General features: G+C 38.6%; 1 protein-coding gene across 9 annotated transcripts in view; it reads left to right on the forward strand.

The window, feature by feature from the left end:
- Magi2 (membrane associated guanylate kinase, WW and PDZ domain containing 2) overlaps nucleotides 1–27,859 on the forward strand; it is a 1,461,753-nt gene that overhangs the window by 373,464 nt on the left and 1,060,430 nt on the right. Inside the window, exon 1 of one of the 9 annotated variants that reach the window (XM_031380057.1) lies at nucleotides 18,570–18,588. The exons of the other annotated variants lie outside the window; for them this stretch is intronic. The gene's annotated coding sequence lies outside the window, so the exon portion shown is untranslated. Of the gene's footprint in view, nucleotides 1–18,569; nucleotides 18,589–27,859 lie in introns of those variants that run through there. 9 annotated transcript variants of the gene reach the window in all.

Consider the following 27,859-nt stretch of genomic DNA (forward strand, 5'->3'; position numbering starts at 1 on the left):
GAAATCCGCCTGCCTCTGCCTCCCAAGTGCTAGGATTAAAGGCGTGCGCCACCACCGCCCGGCGATTATTTTATTTTATTTTATTTTATTTGGAGGGGAATCTGGGAATGGAGATATTGTAAATAAAGAAAGCATCTAATAAAAAAATAAAACAAATCTTATAAAACAAAAAAATACAGAACACAGGTAAACAGGTAAAAGAAGACCTCAAAGAAGAAATACAAAAATCTCTTAAAGAATTACAGAACACATGTAAACAAGTAGAAGCCCCTAAAGAGGAAACACAAAAATCCCTTAAAGAATTACAGGACATCATAACCAAACAGGTGAAGGAATTGAACGAAACCATCCAGGATCTGAAAGTGGAAGTAGAAACAATAAAGAAATCACAAAGGGAGACAACTCTGGAGATAGAAAACCTAGGAAAGATGTCAGGAGTTATAGATGCAAGCATCACCAACAGAATACAAGAAAGAGAAGAGAGAATCTTAGGAGCAGAAGATACCATAGAAAACATTGACACAACAGCCAAAGAAAATGCAAAATGCAGAAAACTCCTAACCCAAAGCATCCAGGAAATCCAGGACCCAATGAGAAGACCAAACCTAAGGATAATAGGTATAGAAAGAGTGAAGATTTCCAACTTAAAGGACTATTAATTATCTTCAACAAAATTATAGAAGAAAACTTTCCTAACCTAAAAAATAAAGAGATGCCCATGAACATACAAAAAGTCTAAAGAACTGCAAATAGATTGAACCAGAAAAGAAATTCCTCCTGTCACATAATAATCAAAACACCAAATGCACAAGATGAAGAAAGAATATTAAAAGCAGTGAGGGGAAAAAGTCAAGTAACATGTAAAGGCAGACCTATCAAATTACTCCAGTCTTCTTGCCAGAGACTAGGAAAGTTAAAAGATCCTGGGCTGATGTCATACAGATCCTAAGAGAACACAAATGTCAGCCCAGGCTACTATACTCAGCAAAGCTCTCAATTACCATAGATGGAAAAATCAAGGTATTCCATGACAAAACTAAATTCACACAATATCTTTCCACAAATCCAGCACTTCAAAAGATAATAAAAGGAAAACTCACACAAGGTGGGAACCCACACCTTAGAAATAGTAAGAAAATAACTTTCTTTTAACAAACAAAAAAGAAGATAGCCACATAAACATAATTATACCTCTAACAACAAAAATAATAGAAAGCAACAATCTTTTTCCCTTAAAATCTCTTAACATCAATGGACTCAATTACCCAATAAAAAGACATAGACTAACAGACTGGACACATATACAGGACCCAACATTTTGCTGCATACTGGACATGTACCTTGGTGACAAAGACAGAACAAAGGCTAGAAAACAATTTTCCAAGAAAATGGCCCAAGACACAAGCTGGAGTAGCCCTTCTCATTCTAATATCGAATAAAATCAACTTTCAACCTAAAGTTATCAAAAAAGATAAGGAGGGACACTTCATACTCATCAAAGGAAAAATCTAAGAAGACGAACTCTCAGTTCTGAATATCTGTGCACCAGCAAGGGAACCCACATTCATAAAAGAAACTTTCCTAAAGCTCAAAGCACTCATTGCACCTCACAAAATAAGAGTAGGAGACTTTAGCAACCCACTCTCAGCAATGGATAGATCATGGAAAATGAAACTAAGCAGAGACACAGTGAAACTAACAGAAATTATGAACCAAATGGTTTTAACAGATCTCTATAGAACAGTTTATCCAAAAACAAAAGACTACACCTTCTTCTCAACACCTCATGGCACCTTCTCCAAAGCTGATCATATAATCGGTCAAAAAACAGCCTCAGCAGATACAAGAAGATTGAAATTATCCCATGGATCCTATCAGATCACCACAGACCAAGGCTGGTCTTCAATAACAACATAAACAATAGAAAGCCCACATACATGTGGAAGCTGGACAATACTCAATGATAACTTGGTCAAGGAAGAAATAAAGAAAGAAATTAAAGACGTTTTAGAGTTTAATGAAAATAAAACCACAACATACTCAAACTTATGAGACACAATGAAAGCAGTGCTAAGAGTAAAACTCATAGCACTGAGGGCCTCCAAAAAGAAACTAGAGAGAGCACACACTAGCAGTTTGACAGCTCTAGAACAACTGAAAGCTCTAGAACAAGAAGCAGCAAATTCACCCAAGAGGAGAAGAAGGCAAGAAATAATCAAATTCAGGGGTGAAATCAACCAACTAGAAACAAAAAGAACTATACAAAGAATCAACCAAACCAGGAGCTGGTTCTTTGAGAAAATCAGCAAGATAGATAAACCCTTAGCCAAACTAACCAGAGGGCACAGAGGCAGTATCCAAATCATCAGAATCAGAAATGAAAAGGGAGACATAACAAGAGAACCTGAGGAAATCTAAAAAAATCATCAGATCCTACTACAAAAGCCTACACTCAACAAAACTGGAATTAAATGGACAATTTTCTAGACAAATACCAGGTACCAAAGTTAAATCAGAATCAGATAAACAGTTCCATAATCCCGAAAGAAATAGAAGGAGTCATTAATAGTCTCCCAACCAAAAAAAAAAGGGCCCAGGGCCAGATGGGTTTAGTGCAGAATTCTAGAAGACCTTCAAAGAAGACCTAAAACCAAACTCTTCAAACTCTTCTACAAAATAGAAACAGAAGAAACACTTCCCAATTTCTTTTATGAAGCCACATTTTCTCTGATACCTAAACCACACAAAAACCCAACAAAGACAGAAAACTTCAGACCAATTTTGCTTATGAATATCGATGTGAAAATACTCAATAAAATTCACACAAACTGAATCCAAGAACACATCAAAACAATCATGGATCATGATCAAGTAGGCTTCATCCCAGGGATGCAGGGATGGTTCAATATGTGGAAATCCATCAACACAATTCACTATATAAACAAACTCAAAGAAAAAAACCATATGATCATTTCATTTCAAATGCTGAGAAAGCATTTGACAAAACCCAACACCCCTTCATGATAAAAGTCTTGCAAAGATCAGGAATTCAAGGCCCATACTTAAACACAGTAAAAGCAATATACAGAAAACTAATAGCCAACATCAAACTAAATATAGAAAAACTTGAAGCAATTGCACTAAAGTCAGAGACTAGACAAGGCTGTTGACTCTCTTCCTACCTGTTCAATATTTTACTGGAAGTCCTAGCCAGAGCAATTAAACAACTATAGGAGGTCAAAGGGATACAAATTGGAAAGGAAGAAGTCAAAATATCACTATTTGAAGATAATATGATAGTATAATTAAGCGACCCAAAAAATTCCATCAGAGAATTCCTAAACATGATAAACAACTCCAGCAAAGTGGCTGGATACAAAATTAACTCAAACAAATCAGTGTCCTTCCTCTCCTCATAGGATAACCAGGCTGAGAAAGAAATTAGAGAAACAGCACCTATCTTTTTTTTTTTTTTTTTTTTGATATTTTCTTTATTTACATTTCAAATGATATGCCCTTTCCAGGTTTCTCCTCCGGAAAAAAAAAAAAAAAAAACTATTCCCTTCTCCCTCCTCCTGCTCACCAACCCACCCTCTCCTGCTTCCTGGCCCTGGCATTCCACTACATTGGACCACAGAGCCTACACAGGACCAAGGGTGTCTCCTCTCATTGATGATTGACTAGGCCATCCTCTGCTACATATGCAGCTGGAGCCATGAAGCCCACAATATGTACTCTTTGGTTGGTGGTTTAGTCCCTGAGAGCTCTGAGGTTACTAGTTAGTTCATACTGTTGTTCCTATTATGGGCCTGCAAACCCCTTCAGCTCCCTGAGTCCTTTCTCTAGCTCCTTCATTGGGGACCCTGTGCTCATTCCAATGGATAGGTATGAGCTTCTACTTCTGTATTAGTCAGGTAATGGCAAAGCCTCTCAAGTGTAGATCCATCAATCCTTCTTAGAAGGGGGGACAAAATATCCATGAAAGGAGTGGCAGAGACAAAGTATGGAGTAGAGACTGAAGGAAGGACAATCCAGAGACCGCCCCACCTGGAAATCCTTCCCATACACAATCACCAAACCCAGATACTATCGTGGATTCCAGCAAGTTCTGGCTGACAGGAGCCTGATATAGCTGTCTCCTGAGAGGCTCTACCAGTGCCTGACTAATACAGAAGGGAAATAACACCTTTCACAATAGTCAAAAACAGTATAAAGTATCTTGGTGTGACTCTAACCAAGCAAGTGAAAGATATGTATGAAAAGAACTTCAATCCTCTGAAGAAAGAAATTGAAGAAGATCTTAGTAGATGGAAAGATCTCCCATGCTTATGGATTGGAAGGATTAATATAGTAAAAATGGCGATCTTGCTGAAAGCAATCTACAGATTCAATGCAATCCCCATCAAAATTCCAACTCAATTTTTCACAGAGTTGGAAAGAACAATTTCCAAATTCATCTGGAAGAATAAAAAAACCCAGGATAGTGAAAACTATTCTTAACAAGAAAAGAAGTTTCAGGGGAATCACCATCCCTGATGTCAAGCTGTACTACAGAGCAATTGTGATAACAACTGCATGGTATTGGTACAGTGACAGGCGGGTAGATCAGTGGAATAGAATAAAAATCCCAGAAATAAAACCACACATCATTTTATCTTTGACAAAGAAGCCAAAAAATATACAATAGAAAAAAGAAAGCATCTTCAATAAATGGTGCTGGTTTAACTAGCAGTGTGTATGTAGAAAAATGAAAATAGATCCATATTTGTCACCTTGAGTCTCAAGTCCAGGTAGATCAAAAACCTCAACATAAAACTAGATACACTGAATAATAGAAAAAGTGGAGAAGAGCCTCAAGTATCAATGGCTTGTGCTGTAAGATCAAGAATTGACAAATAGAACCTCATAAAATTGCAAAGCTTCTGTAAAGCAAAGGACACTGTCAATTGGACAAAACTGCAACCAACAAATTGGGAAAAGATCTTTACCAATCCTATATCTGATAGAGGGCTAATATCCAATGTATACAAAGAGCTCAAGAAGTTAGACTCCAGAGAACCAAATAACCCTATTAACAAATGGGGTACAAAGCTAAACAAAGAATTCTCAACTGAGGAATATCGAATGGCTGAGAAGCACCTAAAGAAATGTTCAACAACCTTAGTCATCAGGGAAATCAAAACAATCCTGAGATTCCACTTTACACCAGTCAGAATGGCTAAGATCAAAAACTCAAGTGACAGCAGATGCTGGCAAGGATGTGGATAAAGATAATTCCTCCATTGCTGATAGGATTACAAGCTGATACAACCATGCTGGAAACCAGTTTGGCAGTTCCTCTGGAAATTGGATATAGTAATACCAGAGGACCCAGCTATATCACTCCTGGGCATATTACCCAGAGGATGCTTCGACATGTAATAAGGACACATGCTCCACTATGTTCATAGCAGCCTTATTTACAATAGCCAGATGCTGGAAAGAACACAGATGTCCTTCAACAGAGGAATGGATACAGAAAATATGGCACCTTTACACAATGGAGTACTACTCAGCTATTAAAAATGAAGAATTCATGAAGTGCTTAGGCAAATGGATGTAACTAGAAAAATATTATCCTGAGTGAGGTAACCCAATCACAAAAGAAAAAAAATATGGCATGCATTCACTGGTAAGTGGATATTAACCCAGAAGTCCAGAATACCCAAGATACGATTCACAGACCACATGAAGCTCAAGAAGGAAAATCACAGTGTGGATGCTTCGGTCCTTCTTAGAAGGGGGATCAAAATACCCATGGTAGGAAATACAGAGACAAAGTTTGGGGTAAAACTGCAGGAAAGGCCATCCAGTGATTGTCCCACCTAGGTATCCCTCCCATATACAATTACCAAACCCAGAAACTATTGTGGATGCTAGCAAATGCTGGCTGACAGGAGCCTAATATAGCTGTCTCCTGAGAGGCTCTGCCAGTGCCCAACAAATACAGAAGTAGAGGCTCACAGCCATCCATTGGACTGAGCACAAAGTCCCCATTGGAGGACCTAGAGAAAGAACCCAAGGAACTGAAGGGTTTTGCAGCCCCAAAGGTGGAACAACAGTATGAACCAACCAGTTCCCCCAGAGTTCCCAGTGTCTAAACCAACAACCAAAGAGTACACATGGAGGGACCCATGGCTCCAGCTGCATATGTAGCAGAGGGATGATGGCCTTGTGGGCATCAATGAGAAGAGAAGACTTTGGTCTTGTGAAATCTTGATGCCCCAGTGTAAGGAACACTTAATGCCAGGACAGGGAAGTGGGAACAGGTGGATTAGTGAGCAGGGAGAGAAGGGGGATGACATGGGATGGGATAGGGGGTTTTCAGAGGGGATAAAATTTGCAATGTAAATAAAGAAAACATTTAATTTTAAAAAAAGAATATGTTATGGAGATCAGTTGGCACACTGTTTGGTAGGCCTAACCAAATATGTATGTAGTAGCCCTAGGTTCTACCCAACACTAGATATGGTGGTACATGCTTACAATGTCAGCACCAGTGAGTAGAAGACAGGGAATTAGACATTTAAATTCACCCTCAGCTACCTAACAAGGTCAAGTCCAACATGGACTCTATGAGACCCATCTCAGAAACAACAAATGTAGAGAGCAAGGAAGACATCAATTCAGCACCAAGTCCTTATTGAAAATGCAAATGTTGGTCATCATTACCTTTTGGCCTTGTTCAATTTCAGACACAGTTAAATTTTTTTGATTACTAATTCTTATAAAAGATACTAATGGGCAGTCCCTTACTCTTTGATACTTGAGCATCTCCTGTTTAGTTTTAGTTCTCAGGGTTTAATTCTTCATGGTGTCTGTGAGATCTGAAACAACATGAACAAGTCCTTTGTACAGAGAGCATGTCTTTTAGCCCATGTATGTGTGTATGTGTGTGCCTTTCTTAAAATTATTAAGAGACCATTACGAAACATTTTTTCATAGGTGTGTCATTTAGAGTTCAAATTAAAGACCACTCAGCCAGCACAGTGTAACAACTGTAGAAGCTAGCCTTAGATTACCCTCCTCCCTAGAGATTTTCAGGGAAGCTGCTAAAAATTTAACTTAATTACAGAGTTTTGTACAGAATTATGCCTGTGAACAGTGTCAAGAATTAAGCCTGTGTTGCTTGTCGCATGAACACTCTTCTTTCCCATTGGGAGCTTCCAATCTAGTTGATTATAAACAAAACATGAACTATTCAATAAGTATTCTGTTAAGGATATTGAAAAGTAGAGGAAAAGCTATCTATTTTAATCTTGATATATTATATACATATTATATATAAACATATATATTCCTATACACACACATATATGATTGCATGAAGCAAATGACAACCTGGAATGGTTTATAGCTATAGGAAATGGGAAGTTAATCATGAGAATATACACAGCTCTGTTGCATAAAGTCCCATCTGTTTTGTGATTCTGGCAACTTTTAAGATATTATATTTGATCATGTGGTCCGCAGGTCCACATTCTTGACCAGAAGGAGCTGGTTTCCCAGAGAATAAACACATTGTTTCAAGGGTATGATAGATAAGGTGAGTGCAGTACCTCTGCTCATATACAGTTGTCTAGAACTTATTTAGAAAGCTGTGACTCTCTAACTCTGCAGACACAGCAACACCTCTGGTTAGATGTATATACTCTTCTTGAATTTAAGTACAAAACAAAACACTTCAAGAACTTGAAGGGAGAAAAAAAGAAAGTGAATTGTTATAGAGAAGTGGTCTCAGGCTCCTCTCCATTTCCATCCCTGTAGTTCTTTCAGACAGGGACAATTATGGGTCAGAGTTTTGACTGTGGGATGGCTCACTCTTTGCTTTGTCTTTTGCCTAGGGCTAGCCCTTGTGGGGGGTGGGGTGGGGAGGTCTTCTTTCTTGTTGCTTCTTCTTGAGGCAGCAGATGGTGAAGAGCATTGGTGGAGGGTAAGACTTTGTCTTATGAGATATTTAGGTTTGCTGTATAATAAAAAGTTTACTTATCTAAGTCTAAGTTACTATGCTCCTGTAGCTGACCTGCCTTCTGTGATCCTCTGAGACCAGAAACTGCAGTTTCTGGCATTTAGCACCTCAGCCTAAAACAACAGGAGATTAAGTAAAGGATTAATTGCTAGAGCCTTTTCCCTTTTGTCCAGATGCCTCTTGCTTGGCAGGCTAGGGGGATGTTTGGAGCAATAAACTTCTATTGAACCAGGAGAAGAGAATAAGGCTTACAGAAAAAAAAAAAAAAAAACTTACATAGGCAAATATTCATAAAGTCACATAGTTCATATACAGATTCATGCATGTACATTTATGCATTTCCATTCAAACCAGTTGGGTCCAAATTGCATGCATTCTCACAATTACATACTTACACACACACATCCATACTTACATATGCATATGAAGCAAAAGACCAAGCACTAGTGCAGAACTCATTCTGGATGAAAAGTGAGCTCCTATCTTTACTGCATAAAAAGAAAAAGCTTCTACCCTTTTAACGCAAAATGAACTAAATCCGCGTTTGTAAGAATAAAGCTTACGCCGGGCGGTGGTGGCGCACGCCTTTAATCCCAGCACTTGGGAGGCAGAGGTAGGCGGATTTCTGAGTTCGAGGCCAGCCTGGTCTACAGAGAGAGTTCCAGGACAGCCAGAGCTACACAGAGAAACCCTGTCTCGAAAAAAAAAAAAAAGAATAAAGCTTTATTCCTTTTCATGAGACTAAGTCTGCCTTGTTATTAAGAAAGGACTTGCTCTGTCCCATGGTAAGGAGAGCCTGCCTGCTCCTTCTGCTCTCTGCAGCTTGTTTTTTTCCTCTTTCCCTCTGCATTCTGCACAGTGCTCTCTTAGGTTTTTGTTTGTTTGTTTGTTTTTAGTTTAGTTTTGCTTTGTTTTATGCCTATAGTTTCTAAATTTTAACACTCTGCATTCTCCTTGTAAGCTTGTTCTCGCCTCCTCTTCTGAAGTCACGACAGTTCTCCTACTCTCAATGCCTTTTCTCCCAAAGCTATACCTATACTTCTAAGTTCTTCTTGAGTTCAGTTGTGTCTAAAAGCTCCTCAGCTCAGTTTCCTCTCACAGCTCAGTTCTTCCCAGCTCAATTCTTCTCAGCCCAGATCAGTTCTGACTCTTCTCTTTGTCCTCAGCACTTAAACATCTTTCAAAACACATGATCACGTTTAAAAGTTCATCACAAGTTCACACAAAAAATCAAATCATAAATTGAAATAGAAGTTTACAACAGAGAATGTTTACATGCATATCCATTAGGAGTAATTATCCAGCTAAACATCCATCACCTGTCTCAGCTCCACAGGTTCACTGAAGGTTTAAAACCATAACAAAATTATTAGTGAAGTTTGTATAGATAAACCCAGTCAATATTTTATCTTCTTTCCTAGCACTTATAATAAATCATTAGCTCCATTTTTATGACTTTTGCTTAACTGTTTTACAACCTCTTGGAATGTGCTCTAAGTAGGAGAAAAGTCTGGTTACCATCTAAGAGCAAGTAACTGATGACACTTGGGAGACTGGCAGAGTTCTCATTCAAGTTTTGACTATCAGAAAAGGACCTAATAGCATCTCACTATAAAAGAGCTTAATAGTAATTGATATAATTTTAGGAATTCTTATGGGATCATCATTAAGACTTAAGAGGTCATCTATTTGTCTATATAGCATCATTACAAGACAGTATATCTTCGTGGATCTGTAGATATCTGCTCCAAAGGGGTGTGCTATTACTTAGTGATTGTTGTATATATTTAATAATAACAGGAAAAGCATTAATAAGGGTGAACCTGTTGCAGATTATACAATAATCTGAATTATATAATAATAATAAGCAGGCCATTTCAGGAAGACCACCTGCTACTTATTAGTTTGTCCCATTATGGCTCCTGACAGACCTTCTGCTTGAGGTGGGCTCTATGAGTTCCCTCTCCCTACTTTTGAGCATGTCATCTAAGGTCTCTCCCTTTGAGTCCTGAGAGTCTCTCACCTCACAGGTCTCTGGTGCATTCTAGAGGGACCCCCAACCTCCTACATCCCGAGGTTGCCTGTTTCCTTTCTTTCTGCTGGCACTCAGGGCTTCAGTCCTTTTCCCTCACCCAATACCAGATCTGGTTCCCCCCACTACACACACCCAGGTCCCTCCCTCCCTCCCTCCTTGTGATTGCTTTCTTCTTCCTCCCAAGAGGGACTGAGGTGTCCTCGCTTGGGCCCTTCAGCTCATTAACCTTTTAGAGTTCTGTGGACTGTATCTTGGGTATTATGTACTTTTTTTTTTTTTTTTTTTTTTTTTTTTTTTTTTTTTTTTTTTTTACTAATATCCACTTATTAGTGAGTGCATACCACGCATGTCCTTTTGGGTCTAACTTACCTCACTCAGGATGATAGTTTCTAGTTCCATCCTTTTGCCTGCAAAACTCAGGATGTCCTCATTCTTAGTAGCTGAGTAGTATTCCATTGTGTAAATGAACCACTTTTTCGGTATCCATTCTTCTGTCCTGGGACATTTATGTTGTTTCCAGCTTAGGAAAAAGGCCCAAAGTGAGATCCAGCTCAAGGGGAGGTCACAAGGCCTGACACTATTACTGAGCCTAAGTAGTGCTCAAAAAAATTGACCTATTATGACTACCAACCAAAGGAGCCAACAAGCAGCTGAAAGAGTCAGATGCAGATATTTGCACACAACCAATGGACAGAAGCTGCTGACCCCTATGGTTGAATTAGGGAAAAGCTGGAAGAAGCTGAGAAGGAGGGTGACCCTGTAGGAGGACTAGTAGCCTTCTACTGGTCTGAGAAATTCATTCCTGATGGTCTGAGACATTCGCTGACCTAAATCAAACTATAAATATGTATATGGCACTAGAACTAAACTTTAAACTTTGCTCTCTAGACTGAGGAATTTAAATAATCAGACACTATGCTCATTTAAGTTTTTTGTACAAAAAGTCCTATGAGTCAATATTTAATGTCATGCTATCCTTAATTACATTAAATAAGAAACATGAATAAAATTTTACCACTACATCTTTAGTTGATGGAACAGCTAGAGGTATTTGTTGAGTAAAGAGAACATTCTATGTGGCTATATCTTTATTTTGTATCATCTCTAAATCTTACTCAGTTACTCATAGCTCCATTGACAGATAACTTTTTCATCAAAAGTTTCAAGCACAGCATTATTGTAGCCACATACATAACATGTTCCTAATAGCATAGTTGAATATATGCTAATGTGGCTTGATATTATCTTTTCACCAGAAATAAATTTATAAATTTAAAGTAGATTTAAATTCTGATAGTTTCTCTGAGCTGAAGAGTATATATCAAAGAAATGAAGCCCAAATATGAATTCTTATACTACTTATATCAACCTTTTCCATAGATGTACATTGTTTGCAAATGGGGTTGTTCTGTTTCCAGAAACATAGCTTGGCTTATCATTCTAGGTTGATTGGTATAGGGAAAGGTGAAGCACAAATAAAGATATGGCAATTCTAAAGGAATTTCAATTAAATAATCTGAGAAGCATCATAAAAGAACATATTAAAGGTCAGGGATTCACCTCAGTTGGTAAAATTGCTATCCATTCAAACATGAGGAGCTGAGTTCAATTCCAAAAAATTGAAGCTCATGTAAAATTCCAAAATTCTAGCTCATGTAAAAAGCTAGATTAGTAGCATGTACTTTGTAAACTCAGAGCTGGCAAGGAGGTGACAGGACAATCCCTGTGACTTGCTGGCTGGTCAAATAAGCAAACTCCTGATTCAGTGAAAGACCCTGCCTCAAAAATAAGATGGAAAGTAATGACAAAAACAGCTTACAATGACCTCCACATAAACAGGCATACACCCATGTGTACACCTGCATACATAAATGTACCCATGCAAAGTGTGTTGTATTACGTTGAGTATGCTGACTTCGAAGTGAGCCTCCCATTGGCTGGAAACACAGTGTTTGGAGAAGAGTGTTTGGATTGTGGTAAGGAGCTGACATGCAGCAGCATCAAGCCAGATTCAAGTAGAGGCTTTCTTTTCCTTGGACTCTGTCAAGCAACATGAAAACCGCATCCTCGGGCACTAGACACCTCAGCAAAGCAAGGAAATGCCTACAGGTTGTTTCTTTTGTTATGTGTCAAAACAATAAGAGTGTTGTTTAAAGAAAACAAAAAGAAAGTTAGCTGAGCAAGCAAAAGAGAGACAGCCAGTAGATCTTTCTTCTCCTATCTCTATTTTAGGTCCTGCCTGAAGATTTCTGGTTTTCCTTCTTCCCTAGACTTCTTTTAGTAGTGGACTAAAATCTGTAAAAATAAAACACACCCTTCCTCCCTGAAGTTCGTTGTGGTCAGTATTTTATCAGAGCAACAAAAAAAAAAAAAGCCAACAAGGACAATTCTAATTGTGTTCATTTTGCTAACCTTATACTTTTGTGGCTTTTTAATTTTTTCTTTACTACACTGTCTTATTTTTCCTGACCCCATTAATTTTATATGTGCTGCTTATGGATGTTCACTGACCTCTGTTTTAGTGAACCTCCTCTTATTCTCTAATATATAAGGCATTTTATTTGGCGCAATGTTTAATATAGGGAAAGAAATGACAAAGCATGTGGTCAGAGGGTACACTGTCGGTGATTAGGCTTCACCATCCCACCCCTGTTACCCCCTCAGATGTTGCCTATGTACACGTTTAGCTCCTCCCACCTGGCTTAGCCCTTTCATGTATCTCTGCTTTCACCTGGCAGAAATTCTGAGCATGCACGTCTTACAATTTCATATTTCCCATGCTTTCCATTAAGTCCATTTGTTACCATGGTATTAGTGAGTCATGCTTAAAGTAGCTCTACTGCATGCATCATTATTAAGGCGGCAGTTTTTCTTTGATATAGCATACACAAATTTGAAGTAATGGCAATGCCTTTATAATCTACAACAGAAATCTCAGTTGAAGTTGGATGCCATTTCGTTTTGCCTGATCCTTTGCCTTATTGTTTTCTTGGCTTCTCCTCGTTCCTTCCTCCTTGCCTTCCATTTAATATACTGTTAACATTTCTGCTTTTTGTAATAATGTACACTATATGCAAGACAAGCAAGCATTTTCAAAACTAGATTTTGAACTTGTTTGTAAATATATTCCATGTGTTTTTTTAAAAAAATGGGCAGAACATTTGCATTGTTAATCATCGTCTGCCCCCAGATGCTCACAAACAGAGATATGACTACTTAGATAGGTGGGACTCATTTCTCAGAGACAGAGATCACTGAGAAAGATGTACAGAGTTAATATACATCTGTGATACACCAGTGCACTCACAAGCATTCTCCTGGGTACTCCTTAGCAAACACCTGTGTACTCACTAGCATGCACCTGTGTACTCACACACATGCACCTGTGTACTCACTAGCATGCACCTGTGTACTCACACACATGCACCTGTGTACTCACTAGCATGCATTAGGACTGAGACACAGTGAGTTAAAATGAAAGAGGTGTGAATGAGGTAAATGGCTGAGAGAAGTGTGAGGTTTCACTTCTGGAAAAAGGACCAGCAGCAGGTTGCCAAATATTTCAAATTACCTTCCTCTCTTGAGAATCATATAAGGCTTATATAAGTTGGAAAATATGCATATCTCTAAACTAAAGAAGTTGCTTAATTATTGTCTGGTTCACAAAAGTTACAGACTTTTCTAATCTTTAATCTTTGAAGCAGCACAAGGTAATATTAGCTTTCCCCAATACAAATAGCACAGTATTTGTGGAATAGTTAAGAGATATTTTGGTATTTTAAAGCCAAGAATTTCCCACTCAATATTTAATTTATTTCCAAATTTATACTCCCTGTTCTATAAAAATTGGGAGTTGAGACACCTTTCTCTGAAGCTCCCGGAAGCCATAAATTCCTATGATTTTTTGTTGTGATGTAGGTGGGTTCTCCTATGGTGTAAGACAAGAGACTGCCTCTGAGAGATGGAACTTTCAGAAGGTGGGGACCAAGGGAATTTAGTTATGTCACTGGAGGCATACTCTCAAAAGGGATTGTGGGACTTCCATCTCTTCTCTGTTTGTTGTTATGTTTTAAGTAGTTTATTCTACCATGTGCTTCTGTTACAATGTACCATCCTTGTAAGAGCTATAGAACTGGCCTCATAAATACAGTTGAGAGTAATTATAAAGATATGAGCACATTCTAGAATGGGAAGCATCTGTACTACACTCTTGGTTCTAGAGGAACTTTCTTTATAAACCATCAGTGTGCTTTAGTAAAAGAATAAAAAATGTATATATTGGATACTAGCCCTCTATCAGATATAGAATCTGTTGGTTGCCATTTTGTCCTATTGACAGTGTCCTTTGCCTTACAGAAGCTTTGCAATTTTATGAGGTTCTATTTGTCAATTCTTGATCTTAGAGCATAAGCTATTGGTGCTCTGTTCAGGAAATTTTCCCCTGTGCCCATGTCCTTGAGGCTCTTCCTCACTTTCTTTTCTATTAGTTTCAATGTATCTGGTTTTATGTGGGGGTCCTTGATCCACTTGGACTTGAGTTTTGTACAAGGGGATAGGAATGGATCAATTTGCATTCTTCTACATGCTGTCAGTTGAGCCAGCACCATTTGTTGCAAATGCTGTCTTTTGTCCACTGGATGGTTTTAGCTCCTTTGTCAAAGATCAAGTGGCCATAGGTATGTGGGTTAATTTCTGGGTCTTCAGTTCTATTCCATTGATCTACCTGCCTGTCACTGTGCCAATACCATGCAGTTTTTATCACAATTGCTCTGTAGTACAGCTTAAGGTCTGGGATGCTGATTCCACTAGAGGTTCCTTTATTGTTGAGAATTGGCAATCATGAGTTTTTTGTTATTCCAGATGAATTTGCAAATTGCTCTTTCTAAGTCTGTGAAGAATTGAATTGGAATTTTGATGGGGGTTGCATTGAATCTGTAAATTGCTTTAGGCAAGATGGCCATATTTACTATATTAATCCTGCCAATCCACAATCCAGAGACTGCTCCACTTGGGAGTCTTTCCCATATTCAATCATCAAATCCAGACACTATTGTGGAGGCCAGCAAGTGCTGACTGACAGGAGCCTAATATAGTTATCTCCTGAGAGGATCTGACAGTACCTGAGGCTCACAGAAGTAGAGGCTCACAGCCATCTGAAGGGGACCAGCCTGCGGTCTCTCTTCCTCCGTGGGTAAATATACCAACTGGGTTAATTGGGTCCTGGGAAGGCAAATGGTTAACAAGGAAGTACACAGACGCCAGGTAGAAGTGATAAGAGAGAGCTTTACTGAAATTCACTCAGTATTTATAGTTACGCTAGGAACCAGACCCAGAGGAATTCGAAACTTGCTCATCTTAACATAAACAGGAGAAAATCCATTAACACCAGACCAGAAGGAGATCTTGAAAGGAAGATCCGATAAACCTTTAACATAAGCATGAGACCTGCTAAGTCTTTGATCTAAGGAGCAGCAGTCAGGTCTCCACACAGCAGGTGCTCAACTCCAGCTTGCAGCCTGTCGGGCTGCTTTACAGAACCAAGTCACTCCCAAGCAACAAGGGGGTGGGGGGAGGAGTCCACAGCCATCCATTGGACTGAGTACAGGGTCCCCAATGGAGGAGCTAGAAAAAGGATCAAAGGAGCTGAAGGATCTTGGAACTCCATAGGAGGAACAACAATACGAGCCAACCAGCACCCCCGAGCTCCCAAGGACTAAACCACCAACCAAAGAGTACACATGGAGGAACCCATGGCTCCAGCTGCATATGTAGCAGAGGATGGCCTTGTTGGACATCAATGGGAGGAAAGGTCCTTGGTCCTGAGAAGGTTTGATGCCCACTGTAGGGGAATCCCAGGACAGGGAAGCAGAAGTGGCTGGGTTGGTAAGCAGGGGAAGGAGGAATGGAATAGTGGGTTTTCAGTAGGAAAACCAGGAAAGGGGATAACATTTGAAATGTAAATAAAGAAAATATCTAATAAAAAGAGAAAAAGAAAAAAAGTTGTATACAATGATTAAAGAAAAGAACTAGAGTTCTTAAGGTTTTTATCATTAGACATACTTAAAACACAGATTGACATATGCCAGTACTATTTCTATTAGATGAGTAAAATGTACTTGTGCACTGGCTCAGAGTATGAGATCTTTAAACTCTTTATTCTTTTTCCATTTCTTCTTTTAACAGCTGTTTGTTGAGTACTTATGTGTTAGTTACAGTTCTTAGCACTTCTGTTCCCTATACAGAATAATTCTTCTAAAACTCTATGCCTTCCTTTGTAAAGTTTATATTTTAGTGACCCTAAATCTACTTTTGCATTTTATTACTCTGATACAGGCAAAACTAGAAGGCCCTTCTAGATATAGAGACCATACTAACATTGAATTGGATGATCAAAAATATAATAGAAAATGTATACTACAATCCACTTGGGACATAAATAGGACAAATAGACAATTTACAAATAGAAAGTATTTAATGAGAGCTGAAGATCAAAAACTAATGAAAATATGTCACACAGACATAGATACTTTTATCCAGAGAATTCATTTTGTGAAACTTCTCCACTTTACTTAAGCTGACAGTCACATGAATGCCAGTCATTTGGTTTCTGGAAGTGAAGTGACTTATTTCTTTAGATTCTTGTGTTCCTCGGCTCATGAACCCTGAGTGGTGGACAGCTAGGAAATATAGTTCCAATGACTTAGCATTCTTCCAACTGACATCTTACCTGCAACCCCAGCAGTGATCTGTAGAAGATGACCCTGAATTTTAGTGAAGTTGAAAATAAACATACAGGGCATAGAATGTAAGGGAGAGGTCTGAAGAAAACTAAGGTGAAGATAACTGAGTGGCTACAGGCAGCTCCCAGCAGACAGGACAAAATCAGCAACAGTCAGTGAAGACATATCATAATGTCATCAATGATGATCACTGTGTCGGGACAAGGGTGGGGTTTTTTGGTATAAAGAAGTAGATAGATGATAAATATTTCTTTTTGCTTCAGACATATTAGTCAGTTTCCCACACTGAGGGTGGACCTGGAAATAAAGGATTGGGCAGGAAAAAAATTCATGGGTAGACTTTGTGACTGGGCTGAGTGTTTAAAGGTATAAATTCAAATGTCTGTGACAGGCATATACATTTGTTTCTAGTAAATATGGTGTTTTAAATATATAACCTCCATTATTTATATAATGCTGTCCTCTATATTGAGAATTATTCTATATTAAATAGTTTTTTTTTTTAAGGAGTGACTTACAATTGACTGTTGGAAGGAGGAATTTGGGATTGTATTGCATATTAAGCACAATGATTTATTTCTGCTTATTAAAAATGAGTTATAGCAGTTTCTAAAAAGGGAAGATCTATTTTGCTTAAGAATTTCAAAGGAACTTTGGCCCCAGTTCTAGACCTGAGCATCATGGTAGCATGTGTACTAGAGAAGACTGTTCAGAGAATTGCAGATAAGACAAAAGGAGGAGGAGAAAGGGGGATAGAGAAGAAAGATGGGGGAAAGAAGAGATTTAGAGGAGAATAAGGGAGAGATGGGAAGAGAGATAGATGAAGTGGAATACTACCAAGAACCTCCTTCCAGTGACGTATTTCCTCAAGTTCAATCCCATAACTTACTATCTAGAATGTTTTAAAATAGTGCTACTGCTAGAGGAACAAGCCCTAAGACATTACTAGTTTAAGGAAACACTTCATATGCTAACATAACATAGGTAGTTACCCAATATATAATGCTTTGATTTTTTAACCTGATATTTATTAAGTATAATGTAGGGGAAATGATTGCCATAAAGCGTTTAACATACTCTGAACTCTGCTACTATTTCAAGCAATGTAAAATGTAATGTACCCATTATGTTTAATAGTAAGGGTAATAAAGAAACATAATACTTAGAATTTGTCAGTGCCCTTTAGCAAAAGGATCTACCATGAGAAGGTCTCTACACAAATGAATTGGAGTTTATTGATTTTTAGATTAAAGGACGACCCCACTTTGTAGAAGTGGTATATAGTGAGCCATTATAGGATTTGGCTTTGATTGGTTGAGTTACAGAGCAGTATACAGATTGAATACAATGAAAAAGCAAGAACTTCATAAAGTTGTTAGTATATTTTGCTTATTCGAGGGTGTCTGTGAGCATAGGCAATTGGAAAGGAAATATCAGTCACTCATTTCACCTAGGAGATGTTGGTATTTTGTGATTGGCACAATAATTTTGTTTTGTTAATTATTCGGGGGGAAAAGGAAGTGGCTTCTTTTTGTCTGCCTTTGCATAATCTTAGCACACCCTGGTCTGTAGTTTATAATATGTGAAATTATACAATTTCAAGATTGTTTGCAATAGCGCTTATACAATATATACAGTTATACAACATCAAGATTTGTCTGTAACTGCTAAGCTAGTTTGAGAAATTGTGTCCTGCTTTTTTATTTAGTTTAAAAGGCCAAGAGTGAATGACAAGCAAGAAGTCAAAATTGTGTACCCACAAACGCTGATTGTTTTTTTTCCCAGCAGTCACCCACTAAACCCTGGTGAGTCACGCTTCTATTTTGATAATGTTGAGGGGTTAAAAGACAATACAAAGTGTGTGTGAGGGGAGGGTCCTCACCATAACTTGCATCTGATTGAAAGCTCCATGTAGTATTAAAGAGGTCCCCTAGCTCATGTCTTCCACAGTCCTTCTAAGAAGGACTTGATCAGGAAAGAAACTTTTTGTCTGATGTTACCATTGAGTGAAAAGGATCAGAGCCCATTGAAGTATCTGCAGATTCCAGCTGGCCCACATGTGAAGTTGAGTCCCAAATTCACATTGCAAGCTATGAATTCATAGGTAGTAGTTCTGGGTTCGTTATGCTTCTAGTAACAGAAAGGAACCTTGAAAGAACTCAAGAATCGATAAATGGGACCTCATGAAACTGGAAAGCTTCTGTAAGGCAAAGGACATAGTCAATAGGACAAATTGGCAACCTACAGATTGGGGAAAAATATCTTCACTAATCCCCCATCTGATAGATGGCTAACATCTGTAGCCTCCAGTGACCATGGGTGAACTAGGTTGCTTGAAAGTGGGGCTGGAAATGAAAAGGATAGGGTGTGAAAGAAGGAAGACCAAGACAAAAGTTCTGATCAAGGCTCAAAGTTTAATATTCAGCACTGTGTTTATATTGGGGGAGCACACAGACTCATCCTTTGTTTCAGCTGTATAGTGTTGCAAAGCAAGCTCAGCTGGCCCTGGCTATTCCTCAAAGCTCCTGTAGGAAACTGCAAATGCTGTGAGGCCAGACAACTCCACCAAGGTCTTAAAACCCATTGTGGCAAGTACTCAAGGTTTGTTTAGCCTGCTCAGGGCTGGGGAAGTGCACAATTCCCCCTTTTTTGTTTGTTTGTTTGTTTGTATGTTTTTTATAAAGATGAGCAGTATCATTAGCTGGACATGGGCACAAGATTTACCTGTTTTCCATAATCCTTTCTAGGGTATAGAGTGGCCAGGCCTGAGCCTGTCTTAGGTCAGTTTCTATATTGCTCCTTCATACCTGTCATGTCGGACAAACATAGCTTGATGTATGTCTCTGTCTTAGGTCAATAGGAGCTCAAGAACACTCTTATCCATCTCTGGCTACTGGCCTTCTATAGCACACTCTTTCCCATTCAGACCAAAGCCACGAAGGACATATGAATATGCACTCAATGCATTTCTTCATAGCAATGAGTAGCTGCCACGGTGAATAGCTGAGCTTGCTTAGACCGATCATATATGAAGGTAACCCATCTGTTTAAAATACTAGGTCCTAAAGTTAAAAGCAACAAGAGTATAATTAATAGTCCAAGCAGTGTAGAAATTAAAGTTGTAAGCCATGGGGAAATGGAAAATTAGGATTCAAACCATCTCTGATTCTGTTCTTCTTCTCTTTTCCTTTTGGCTACTGTTTCTTGAACTTTAGCCATAGAATCTTTTACTATTCCTGAATGATCAATGTAAAAGTAACATTCTTCATGGAGGGCTATACATAGTCCTCCCTGTTGAAAGAATAAAAGATTAGGATCTTAAACACATGCACTAACACTTGTTCGAAATCCAGATCCTGTCCATTTTTATCCACCGCAAATGTAACTTCAAAAAGAACTGTAACTAACTTCCAAATATGTCTCTGAAAATGTCTAGAACCAGCCTTCCAAATGACTAGACTGTCATTTCCTTTTTTCCAATATTTGATTGATTTCTAGACCAGTCCATGATTGAGTCAGAATAGCTTTCACAGTAAAGGAAAGAGGAAAGTCATTATCTCTTCTCTTTTTGATTAATTTTTCTAAGTCAGTTTGCACAGTCTCCATAATCTCTGTCCTACAAGGTCTAAAAGTTTGAGGCAAGGCAGCTTGCCCAATTTGAGATATAGGCAAGCAAAGGTGGATCAAGAACATATGTCCAATACAGCTTTCCTGTCACCCGTCTGGGCACTCAGCAAGGTCACCCATCAGCATCATTCGTCACACCAATCACTCTGGCAGGTAGCATGCTCCTGCAGCTTCCTGTGGAAAAAACACAAACATGCCCTCTTTTCCATATTAAATATCTGATCAGGACCATGCCATATGCCAGTAAGTGGATCCTTCCTAGGCATAAGTATGCCTGGTTGTAGGTTTCCATAGACACTCAGCAGAGAGTTCCTTGGCATCCAAATTTTAAAAATAAAAAAGAATGATTTAAATAAAGTGTATATGAATATAATTCCCCCTTTTTTTCTTTTATGAAAGTATTGTTTTAAAGTTCCATAGGCCTGTTCCACAATACCTTGTCCTTGAGGATAATAAGCAATCCCAGTAATATGGATAATATTAAATTGTCTATAAAGCATCTCAATGCTTGACTGTAATAGCCAGTCCCATTATCTGTTTTAATCTATTTGGAACACCAAGCTTAGAAAAACAATGCAGGCAATGTCTAATTTCATTTTTAGTTGCTTCTTGTGTTAAAACCTGAAAAGGTGTCAAGTCACATGAACATATTTTAATTTTCCAAAATGAGAAATATGAGTACTATCCATTTTCAATAATTGACTAGGTATAAGTCCTCGAGGATTAACACCATTATGTAGTATAGGTAGAAATTAAGGACACTGAGGACAAGTCTTTACAATTTGACATGCATATTTTCTAGAAATACCAAATTGTTGTCTCAAACTATTACTATTTTGATGATGTAAAGAATGAGATTATATGGCCAGTTGTTACTGTGTAAGGCCTATAATCTGCCTGGTATACAAATTGGCTCTGGCATTGCTCTAAGGCAATCCAATATGAGCTCTTAAATGTCCTATAAAGTTAAGGAATAGTACATTCTAAATTGAGTTGTATTTGCATAAATAATTGAGTTGTATTTGCATAAATAATTGCAAATTTTGAGAAGTAGCAGTATCTAAAAAGGAATATTTCAAGCAATTGCAAACCATAAGCTATATACTGGCTATCAGTATACAAATTAAAACCTTAATTTTTCAACATTTCAAAAACAGTAACTATAGCACATAATTCAATTATTTGTGAAGCAAGGAGAAACTCAAGAGAATGAACATGTGATCTAATCACATGTTTCTCTCCCATTGGATGAGCTGTTTATAAATATAGTAAATGCATTCTTTATGGGCTGCATGCATAAATTTACAGGAAATACAAAAGTATATATAGAGACAAATTCTAACAACTTGTCTTTTGGATAATGATTATCAAATTTGGCTAAAATTTTTGCCATGCAATAGGTCAAATATCAGTATTCTGCAATAACCAATTTAATTGTTGCTTGGGATAAGGGATAAATGTTTCATTGGGTTCTTAAGACATTCTTTCCAAAATACTTTCATAATTCTATCCTACAATTCTGTATTAACACAGCAACAGCTTCATAATAGGGCGTTAAAAGTTTTACTTCGAGATGAAAAAAGATGAATCCACATTAATGGTCCCCTTTGCCAAAGGACTGCTGTGAAACAGCCAACAAATGATCAGTCTATATAATGTATCTGTTGTTGGCTAATAGCTTCCTCTCCTTTCTACAAAACTATTTGTCCCTCATCAGTTAATTGTTCAGGGGAATTAGAATTTGCATACCCCTTGAGAATATCAAGAAGAGGCTCAAGTCCTCCTGTGATAAGCTTAAGATGAGTTCTTAGCCAATTAATACCTCCTAACAACCTTTGAAAATAATTTGAAGTAAGTAAATTACCTTTTCTTACTTGAATTTTCTGTGCCACAATTTGTCTAGGATATAACTGATATCCCAAATATTGAAAAAGATACTGCCTTTGAATCATTTTCTGGAGCAACAACTACTCCAAAATTTTAAAGCTTGTTGTATAAGAAGAGCAAAGGCTATAGTAAAACTCCATCAGCTAATAAAATATCCATATAATGAATACTATACACTGGAGTATTCAAATTCCTAACCTCTTATATTGAAGCAGAAACAATTTTTTGACATAAAGTGTGGCTGTTAGCCATTCCTTGAGGCAAAACTTTCCAATGATATTGCTTCATTGGTTCTTTAAAATTACAAGTAAATACTCTAAATGCATACCTTTTACAATCATCAGGATGCAAAGGAATAGTATAAAAACAACCTTTTGAATCTATAGTAATTACATACCTATATTTTGGAATGGCATCTGGAGTTGGTAAGCCAGGCTGCAATGCCTCCACAAGTTCCTAGTTTCATTAACCTTTCATAAATCTTAAGTTTTGAACTTTGTTTTGGATTAATGGAATGACTAAACCCTTGGAGGTGAGTGAGCACATCACCTCCAGTGACTATTGATCCTTCAAAGTTTTTTTCTTCAGTTAGTAATTTAAGGTTAGATTTCTTAATAATAGATTGAACCTAGTACACATCAGAGGAACTCAAGCCACTTTGTCCTCTCTTATTCTTAACAAAATTGAAAGGTAGTGGATGCAAGGGAACTAAAATAAGTTGAGTAATTCTTTTGTTAGCAGGGATAGTTACAATGCCATGGGGGAAGCAGCCATACTTTTAATTTCTCCCTCATCATCATTATCTATAACACCTGGATAGATCTGCAATCCTTTTATAATAATGCTGCTTCTGCCTAAAAGTAATTCCCAGGTCCCTGGAAGCAATGGCCAAAAGACTACTGTAGGCAAGGTCTGAAGCCCATTTCTGGGGTCAGTACTGCATGGATGGTGAAACTGAGGTCCAATCCTGCACTTCCTGGGGTTACTCTGATAATTTCAGAAATGGATTTTCCTGGCTTGTCAACAGCTTCATGGCCTCAAAAGCTGCCTGTTGTTGAGTGTGTGTGTGTGTGTGTGTGTGAGGGGTCTGAGGCTGACCCCTCCTCCCCAAGGAACAAGCAAGACAATAAATTCCTTTCTGGTGGCTAGTCAGGATGACAAAGACAAAAGGAATACCACAGAAGCCTTTGCTGAGCTCACTCTGAGCTTTGTATAAACCCAATTGCAAGTGTTCTTAATCTGGGTCTATTTCCTGAGGCCTGGCCCAATGATTACCCTTCCTGCTGCAAGGATAGATTCAAGGGAAGTGATTCTGCTGCCTGTCTATGCCTCTATTTTTTCTGGACAGTCTTTCCTAAAATGACGTATTCCCCCATACTTAAAACATCCCTTATCACCTCCGTGCTGTGAAAGCATTGCTAGTACTGTAGTCCCCTGCAAGGCAGCAGCCATAGCCAGACCCTGATTGTATGAGGGTCCAATGTCTGTCTTCAAAAATTCTAACCAGCTGCTTTTAGCAGTTCATTGAGACCCTGTTAGATAAACTCCCACTGAGATCTCCTTTCCATTCTTGGGAAGTTAAGTTTGCTTCTACCACTGTATCCAATAAAGCTTGTGTAAAAGGGAGAGCAGATCCATATAGTGCTACGGCTGTTTTTAACTCTTTTATTACTCTTGGATTCGTCTTCACTTGCTTGATTTTTTTCTAAATTACAAATATGGGTGAGTTAAAACTCCTGAGCTTGTGATTGAACTGCAAACAGAAGCCAATGGAACACTGGCAGTTTAGCTATAATTTTTAAGTTTCTTTTGCAATATTAGAGCATAACCATAGTTTTGGAAAACAAAACCCAATTTTAAACAATCCATTCTCTTTAAAATCAATACCAAGAGCATTACTTTTCCAAGTTTTTGACTGCCAGTTCCTGCACATGAATGTATGACTATGCAGCCTCCAATACCTCAAAGAGTCATAGCCCTAAATCCTAGTCTGATTTCTAGGATAAGAATTACATAAAATATTATCCCAGTTTAGAAGTCTCTTTGGAGAGCTGTTTTCCTGGGGTGGCTCATGCCACGTGTTATTGCTTAGAATGACTCCAACCCTGAGTTACCAGTTTTAAGGTGGCTTTCTGTTTCCAGTGTTATATATTGCCAATCATACCCAATAACTTATAAACCAATACTCTATAAGCAAGACATGCAGAACATATTTATACCTTTAAAACCAGTCAGAAACAAAAATGTAGTGGCTATGCACATCTTATATATTTAGACCAAACAAAATTTTCTCACCCTTTCCAGCTGTAGTTTCAAGAGAAAAAGCACCTTGTCACTTGCTGAACCAAATAAGGACAATTGCAGAGATTTTTCTAGGAAAAAAAAACCCAGCTATCAGCTCCCTTACCAAGGATGCCAAAAAGCTGAAAAGCCGTTGGCCCCTTTAAGAGCAGCTTGGCAGGTGCTCAGCCCCTGGCAGGGCTTTTCCAGCTGTGCTTGTCTGCCAGCTACAGAGCCAGAGCGGGGTAACCTATCAGTTTCTGCTGGGCAAATTGAGACTGGCTTTTAAATAAGTTAAACTGAATCAAGGGTTGGATAGCCAGCAGATAAAGTTTTCACCATTTTTTTTTCTTTTCAACATGAAACACTGAACAATACATTCAAACAATGAAACAAAAACAGACATAAATTGACACACATGACAGTTTGGTGCACCAAGGACAGACAATAGACAGAAAGGGAGGAGAACTTGATGTCCTCAAAGGACTTAGATAACCAGAACTAAGGATGTCTCCAGTAGGAGCCAGAGAGGAAGCAGGATGGCTCCCAATTTCCTCCTGTCCCTAGGAGAGCTCTGAAATAGCTTATATCCATTTTTCCTTCTCTTTTCTAACATGTCCTGGACAGGGAACAACTTGTTCTCCTCTCTCTCTCTCTCTCTCTCTCTCTCTCTCTCTCTCTCTCTCTCTCTCTCTCTCTCTCTCTTCCTCTCTGTCTCTTTCTTTCTCATGTCATTTGTATTTTTACCATTTCTACTTCTGGGAACCATGGACAGCATAAATCTACTTGAGCTAAGAATTTTTCTAACATCTGTCTTTTAAACCCTGCTCCTCTCACCTGATAGAGCTCTTGGCTGTGGACACATGCCTATATAGAATTCCTCTGTCCCAATTTCACTGTCACCCCTAGGTGAATTTGACATGGGGTCAAACCTGTTCAGCCTAGCTGTATCCTCTTAATGTGCCTACTACAACAACAGCCTCCAAAAAAAACCTTTATAACTAGCGCTAGTATTAATGTTATTCATTGCTTACCATGGAGGATACTATTACTTTTCTTCTGTTATCTGTGGAGCTCCACCCAAGACAGCATTTCTCAGTGGATCCCCCCTCCCATTTTCAGTCCCCTTGTTTGGGCACCACATGTAGCCGTCCAGTGGCCATGGATGAACTGGGTTACCTGAAATGGGGGCTAGAAATGAAAAAGGATGAGGTGCCAGAGAAGGATGAAGCTAAGACAAAAGTTCTGGTCAAGGCTCAAAGTTTAATATTCAGCACTATGTTTATATAGGGAGAGCCCACAGACCCCATCCTTTGTTTCAGTTGAATTATGTTGCAAAGCTCCTGTAAGAAATTGCAAATGTGGTAAGGCCCGACAATTCCACCTAGGTCTTAAAACCAATTGTGTCAAGCACTCAAGGTTGGTTTAGCCTGCTCAAGGCTGCTGGAAGGGCACAAATAACCAAAATATATTAAGAATTCAAGAAGCTCACCACCAAAAAACCAAACAACCCAAACAAAAAATGGGTTATAGAACTAAACAGAGAATTCACAACACCAAGTTCTTAGTGATCAAAGAAATGCAAATCAAAACAACCCTGAGATTCTACCTTACACCAATCAGAATGGCTAAGATCAAAAACAGGATAACATGTGCTCAGGGAACAGCATATGTTGGTGAGAAGGTGGAGAAAGAGGAACACTCCTCCATTGCTGGTGGGATTGCAAATTGGTACAACCCATTTGGAAATCAGTCTGGAGGTTCCTCAGAAAATTGGAAATAGATCTACTTGAAGATGCAGCAATACCACTCTTGGAAATATACCCAAAAGATACCCCAACAGGCCACTGGGGCACGTGTTCCACTTTGTCATAGTGGCCTTGTTTGTGATAGCCAGAATCTGGAAACAACCCAGATGTCCCAGGACAGAAGAAAGGATACAGAAAATGTGGTTCATTTACACAAAGGAAGCTATTAAGAATGAGAACATCCTGAGTTTTGCAGGCAAATGGATGAAACTAGAAAATATCATCCTGAGTGAGGTAACTCAGACCCAAAAGGACATGCTTGGTATGTACTCACTAAAAAGTGAATATTAGCCAAAAACTAAGTACAGAATACCCAAGATACAGTCCACAGAACTTAAAAAGATTGAGCTGAAGGGCCCAAATGAGGATGTCTCAGTCCCACTTGAGAGGGAGAAGAAAGCAAACACAAGGAGGGAAGGAGGGAGAGATCTGGGAGGGAAAGTCTACGGTGGGTGGGGTAAGGGGAACATGATCAGGTGTTGGGTGAGGGAAAAGGGCTAAAGCTCGAGGGGCAGCAAAAAGAATGGAAACAAGCAACCTCAGGAGGTAAGAGGTGGGAGGACCTTCCAGAATGTGCCAAAGATCTGGGAGGTGAGCAACTTTCAGGACTCAAAGGGAGGGACCTTAGATGAAATGCCTTACACTGGGGAGAGGGAACTTGTAGAGTTCACCTCTAGCAGAAAGACAGGACATCAAGTGAGGGATGGGGTTGCCACCCCAGAGTCAAACTCTGACCTATAATTGTTCCTGTCTGAAAGAATTGCAGGAATGGAAATGCAGAGGAACCTGAGGAAAAGGAGATCCAGCAACAGGCCCACAGAGGGGACTGAGGACTCAATCAAAACAGAGAAACGAAACTTCCTTCATATCTGAAAATTAGCAAAGACACAGACCATAGTGTCAGGCTCCAGAATGTCAGACAGAAATGTTGTCAGACCCATGAAGTGATAATGACATGTTACAACATGAAGACACAGATTAAAATAAGAACAAGACGCAGTAATTTAACAAAACTGATGCAAAAAAAATTGTTTTAGAAAGCAGGAAGCCTAGCGATTAAAGTAATATATTTAGTCATTGAAATTAAGAAAAAATATGAATTACAGATGCATACAGATAAAAATTAGAGCAACTTTAATCAAGGAAATCAGAGCAGGAGTTTCAATAAATAGAAGATATAAAAGCCTCCTGCTCCATCTACCCTAGAACCACCCTTCCATGTCACCCCCTTTTTTCAGGACCTTTAAAATTCCTAGCATTTCCTGAATACTTTGTTCCAGTCTGCCATTCCTATTTACCACATTTGTCATATTGTTTTCAGGAATCTAAATGCGTTTATTGCTTCTTAATAAGCTGAGATCCCCTTGATGACAAAAAGAAAAATCATTAACTATCCATTGATTGTCAGAACACAGTTCAAGAAGGAAATCCTGGGAGAACTCTGAGTGCTTTTAAGAAAACAAGAGTCTGTGAC

Source organism: Mastomys coucha, unplaced genomic scaffold (assembly GCF_008632895.1).
Source record: "Mastomys coucha isolate ucsf_1 unplaced genomic scaffold, UCSF_Mcou_1 pScaffold19, whole genome shotgun sequence".
NCBI classification, from domain to species: Eukaryota; Metazoa; Chordata; class Mammalia; order Rodentia; family Muridae; genus Mastomys; species Mastomys coucha.